This window comes from Saimiri boliviensis, chromosome 6 (genome assembly GCF_048565385.1).
Source record: "Saimiri boliviensis isolate mSaiBol1 chromosome 6, mSaiBol1.pri, whole genome shotgun sequence".
NCBI lineage: Eukaryota > Metazoa > Chordata > Mammalia > Primates > Cebidae > Saimiri > Saimiri boliviensis.
The window spans coordinates 24,062,454-24,068,456 of NC_133454.1; the positions used below are offsets into that span (position 1 = coordinate 24,062,454).

Below are 6,003 nucleotides of genomic sequence, written 5' to 3' on the forward strand. Positions count from 1 at the left end.
ACTAGCTACATTTACTAGAAACTTCTAGGTATGGAATAAGTTGATTTATTCAGCTTTGAATAACAGTGGTGAATAAAAGAAAATAATAGTATAGTAATAACTTTCAAATTCTTACTATATTCCAGTTATTTTCCAAACTCTCTACAGCTGTCTATTTCAGCTTACAGCTACTCTTTGAAGAAATAATTACTATGCTCAGATTCCATAACAGTAAACTGAGTCCTAAAATAGGCTATTCAAGATTATTCAGTTACGAAATTGAAACCAGCATTAGAACCCAAATCTGTTTGACAGTAAAACTTGGTACACTTACATCTAAACTATAACTAATTCTACATTTCTGTCTTCCATAACTTCATAATCCAGTGGAAGAATGTCTTCTATTGGCCTAATTATTTCTTCTGCTCACCAACATGTAGATTTTCAGTTAGTGTTGGAACACCTTCAGTAATAGGAATACTCACTACCATACAAAGGGAGACTTACTGAAAATGACGCTCTTCACATATTTAAAATGATCTTCTTGCACCTCTAGGAGGCAAAACTAACCTCTAATTGGTTGATTGGATCAATGTTGGAATTTAATATATTACTCAACTGAAGAAAATATTCAATATTGGTTTTTTTGTTTTTTTGTTTTTTTTTAAATATTGGTATGTTTTTAAGAACTTGTGAGACTCCTTCCAAACACAAGAATCTGTAAAAAACCTTGAATGTGCTTTCTGGTCTCGGTCACAGACGCAGGATGACGAAGGGAACGTCATCGTTTGGGAAGCGTCCTAATACGACGCACACGTTGTGCCGCCGCTGTGGCTCTAAGGCCTACCACCTTCAGAAGTCGACCTGCGGCAAATGTGGCTACCCCGCCAAGAGCAAGAGAAAGTATAACTGGAGTGCCAAGGCTAAAAGACGAAACACCACCGGGACTGGTCGAATGAGGCACCTAAAAATTGTATACCGCAGATTCAGGCATGGATTCCGTGAAGGAACAAACACCTAAACCCAAGAGGGCAGCTGTTGCAGCATCCAGTTCATCTTAAGAATTTCACCGATTAGTCATGAAATAAATGTTCTGGTTTTAAAAATAAATTTAAAACATAAATAAATTAAATAAAAAAACATTGAATGAATCAAGGCTGAACTTGGATGCTTCTGCAAAATGTTAAGGCATTTTCCAAGTGAAATCATCGGGGAATAGCTGAATCCTCTAGAGTTTTATTTTGGCCATAGTATTGGTTATGAACTAACCAATTACTTCAGGATTTTTTTTTTTTTTTTTTTTTTTTTGAGACGGAGTTTCGCTCTTGTTACCCAGGCTGGAGTGCAATGGCGCGATCTCGGCTTACCGCAACCTCCGCCTCCTGGGTTCAGGCAATTCTCCTGCCTCAGCCTCCTGAGTAGCTGGGATTACAGGCATGCGCCGCCATGCCCAGCTAATTTTTTTGTATTTTTAGTAGAGACGGGGTTTCACCATGTTGACCAGGATGGTCTCGATCTCTTGACCTCGTGATCCACTCGCCTCAGCCTCCCAAAGTGCTGGGATTACAGGCTTGAGCCACCGCGCCAGGCTCTATAATTTTATTTTTATAAATAAAGCATTTAAAAATGTTTCTAATGCTTAAACAACATGATAAAATATATTCAGAGAAATCTTTCTTCCAAAAGTGTTTTTTCACTCTGTTACCTTCCTGTTCCTGGAGGTAAATATTCATAAATGCTTTTGGTTAATCCTTCCAGTGTTTGATGCTTTTTTCCCAAATATATATATATGTATATATACATATATATGTGTGTGTGTATATATATACTTGTATCTTTCCTTTTTCTTATAAAAAACTATCATGAAACTATTTTTATCCACTCTATGAGATCTCTGTAGAAATCATCTTTGCTGCTTCTTCTGGCTGCACAGTGTTCTACTGTATGGTTGAAACCTAGTTTATTCCTACTTACAGGCATTCATATGGCTGCCAAATGTCAATCATAAAACCATAGTGAGATACATTTGGATATTTTGGTCAGTCATTCTTTGAAATACTTTCTTAAAAGTAGGATTGTGGAGTTGATGATTGATAACCATTGCCAATGTTTCCTCTATATAAGTTACATCATTTTGCAATCCCACCAGCAATACATCAGAGGGCCTGTTTATCTCAATAAGCATCTGCTTCTCAATAAGCATGTGGCAATTAAGTCATTTTCTTAGTTGAAAGAATATAAACAGTCTTTGGATAATGAATGTCAAAGAGGATCTCATTAAGAGAATACTGGGTAACACTTGGAATCTTTGCAGAGAAGAACCAGGCATGGAGAATATACTCAGGCAGATAGCAATGTCCCAAATCCCAGTGCAGACTAGTCTGGAAGTGACCCACTGCTGCCCCAAAGAACCAGAGCTGGCTGCCCATTGTCAGAGTGGAGTGGGTATGTGCTTCTAGCCTCATTAGCTTTCAATTCAGAGTTCACATGATTGACTTTGAATTGGGGGCTCTAGCTGCAAGGGTGGCTGGGCAGGTGAGCAATTGCTTTTGAGCTTTTTTAAGTAGAAAAAACTTATTCCTTTAACGTAGGAAGGGTCTTTAGATGCTAGGCTGCCAAATAAGAATGACTGGAAACCTTTCCATGTGTTGCCTGAGACCTTGAAATTTTGACTGCCACAAAGCAGAAGTTTTCACCAAGACTCCTCAGCTGGAACTTCTTCACACAGGAGGCTCTTCAGATCTCCTTGTTCTGGGAAATATGGAGCAGAACAGTTGATATCATATATTCTAATGCTACAATTATAATTCCATGATGTCCTTTGTAAGTTCTTGCATAATATTTTAATATGGAGACACAGGAGAGCTCTCCAACCAACTAGCAAGAAAACCTAAATGGTTTCATAGACTTGACTGTTAAAAAATGGATGTTGATTTTGTTGAACCTGTAAAACACAGGTTTTATTTTTCTCTAAGCAGGATAACCAACTTTGCAGGACCACCTTGCAAAAATACCCTGCAAAATACCCTAGCTTCCAAGGGGCTATCTCACCTATGCCAAAGCTTCTCAAGACACACCCTCCATATTATCCAGTTAATGTTCTAGGGACCATGGCTGTGAGCAACTCAGAACAGGGAAGGAGATTTCTTTTTTGTTCTGTAGTCCAGGCTGGAGTGCAGTGGTGTGATCATGGTACACTGCATCCCTGACCTCCTGAATTTCTGGGCTCAAGGACTCCTTCCACAGCCTCCCAAGTATTAATAGTTTGCACTACAGGTGTACCACCTTGCCTGGCTAATTCTTTTAACTTTTTTAGTAGAGAACAGTGCCTCTCTATGTAGCCAGGGCTAGGAAAGAAGATTTTTGACTACAACTTACCCCGTGGCTCACCCACTAAAGAGATGGAGATTGAGTTGCCAAGGGCTCATATTTAAAGGTCAATTGGCCAAATCAAACCTAGAATAGAGGAGCAAGACCTAGTTGTCCTGAAATCTTCTTCAAATCTGCAGCCTGTCCCCATGATTCAGTTTTCCCATCTGTAAAATGTAGATAACATCAGACCTATGTCTGTATAGTTTGCTAATGAAGGGGGTGGGGGTGGGGCAGAGAGAGAGAGAGAGAGAGAGAGAGAGAGAGAGAGAGAGAGAACAGCACACACACCTAGGGGTGACATTTACCAACCCATGCAGACCACTGACTTCTACACTCAAAAACTAAAGCCAGCGCGCGTCTTGTTGATGAATGATAGCACACGCAAGGGACAAAGCTGCTCTGCTGGCAGCTGAAGTGACAAAAGTAAGGAGGAGTGGTCTCGGAACAGGCTCTGCTGGCCGGGGCTCTGTTTCTCCACACAGGTCTCTCCAGCTGGAAACCCGATGCTAGGGAGGAAGGGGTACGGGGCTGCTGCGGGGGGAGGGGGGTTTGCTTCTCCAGACAGGGACAGGACCTGTTCCAGGCGACTGCAGGGCTACACATGGTCAAGTGTGTCACCTTGAAAAGCCGGCTCCGCCCGGCTGGAGCGAGGCTGGATGAGGGGGCGCAGCCTCTCTGAGCATCAGCAATGGCTGTTGGCGCAGCTGTCTCTCCAGTGTTCGGGGCTCAGCCCCAGCTCCCAGGGCCAGATGCAGACTCTGGGCCAAGTTCTGCCTCTCTGGCTGCTTTCTGCCCCAGGACCCGGATCAATAAAGGGAAGGAGAAACGTGGGGGAAATGATGGAGAAAAGAGAGAAAGGAAGTGCTTGATTTCACTCACCAAGGAACTACCGCTGGCGGCAGGTCTTAGCCCCCAAATCTCGGCTCACTGATCCCTTTAAGAAGGCCGCCTGGTGTTCCTCTAGTCCTCCACCCCACCGGAGGAGAGTGCCTGCCACCGGCCCTGCGCCGCGCTAAGTGCTTTGCTCTGTGAACTCTTAGTTTTCCCAATATCCCTAAGCCGGGGATAGGTTGTTGTCACCCACTTATTGCAGAGGAGAGAACCGCCTCAGAGAAGCTGACTGGCTGGCCTAGAGTTTTGCAGCTAGTGGCGGCGGGAGGACCCCGAACAGGGACTGTGCAATCCTCCAGCGCGGCCCAGGCTCTGTCGGGTTATTGTGTGTCCGCTCGGTCTGCACCTGTTGCAGCCCTCGCTGGGTGGGAGGGGAGAGAGAAGGACCAAGGGATTACCAGGTGGCTCTCCTGACGGACTCCTGGACCGGAGCGAGGGCAGACCACTCCCAGAGAGAGTGTGGCTTTGCTCCTTCTTCTCCAGGGATCGGGTCCCCAGAGGGCGCAGGGTTTCGGGGAAATGTCCGCCCCACCACTTGGAGTGGCAGGGGCGAGAGGAGGATCTTCGGGGCTCGGGGAGGGCAGTGGGAGAAAGCTAGGGTTGCTGGAGACTCAGCTGCCTGCGGAGCGGTCCGGGAGGAAGCAAGGCGGAGCCCACTGCATCCGTTTCATTCAACCAAGTGTACTGCCGTTTCATTCAAACTTTCTCCAGTTTCGATTCTGTCGTCAGCGACGGTGTGACCAATCAGAGTCCAGAGACGGGAATAAATTATGCAAATCACTATCCGGCGAAGGGTCAGATGACTCCCATACTTTTAAAACTATCTCTATAGGAGTGTGACCGCAGCAAGCCCTTCTCTCTGACAGGCTTCGGGGCGAGGGCAGATCCGGTTCTGGTGGAAGCCGTTCACACTCTCTCCCTGCCACCGCCCGAGGCTTCGTGCCGTCAAGTTTTCTTTCTTTCTTTCTTTTTTCTTTTTTTTTTAAAGACAGGGTTTCACCATGTTGGTCAGGTTGGTCTTGAACTCCCGACCTCAAGTGATCCGCCCGCCTCGGCCTCCCAGAGCGCTAGGATTACAGGCGTGAGGCATCGTGCCCGGCCGACGTCAAGTTTTCATTTTCCATCTTCTCCGCGTCCAGCTCCCCAGCTCCTGGCCGGGAGAAGGCTGCTCTCTTTTGGTTTTACCGGCTGGGACTGCTGGAAACACCAAGAGGTGGTTTTTGTTTTGTAAAACTTTTGTTTCAGGGGAGGGGGTGTGGCGGTGCAGGATGAGAATCTCCGTTCCTCCGCTCTGTTTCTGGAGCCTCTACTGTTGCTTTGCTGCGAGGAGCCCTGCACCTTTTGATCCGAAGGGAGGCTGGAAGGTAATGTGCATTTATTTTTATTCCCCCATCCCCCGCCACTTCTTTTCTGTGCTGGATCCCCTCCGTCTCCCCGATTCTTCGATCCCTCCTCGTTCCTCTGAAATTCTTCCTTTCCCACTGCGCTGTCCATTTTCTCCTCCAATCCACTTTGGAGTCCACTTGTCTCTCTCCGCTTCTGAAGGGGGCATCCCCGGCAAGTCATGCCAGAGGCAAAGGCTGACAGGGTGTGCTGGCTCTTGCTAGCCCTCTCCTTCCCTTATGTGGCACCCTCAGCCCCTGCTGGTGCTGTCCAGCCAGCCCAGTGGCCTGCCAGCAGCTCTGAAACCTTGTCCTCATGCCTGAATCTGGAAGTTTGACAGTCAAGAAGGTTCTTAGAAAGAGCTCTGTCTCCTAGAGC

General features: G+C 46.2%; 1 pseudogene; it reads left to right on the plus strand.

Annotated features, from left to right (window-relative positions):
- The first annotated feature begins 745 nt into the window (after positions 1–745).
- On the plus strand, positions 746–1,015 carry LOC101043525 (large ribosomal subunit protein eL37 pseudogene; annotated as a pseudogene).
- The last annotated feature ends 4,988 nt before the right edge of the window (positions 1,016–6,003 follow it).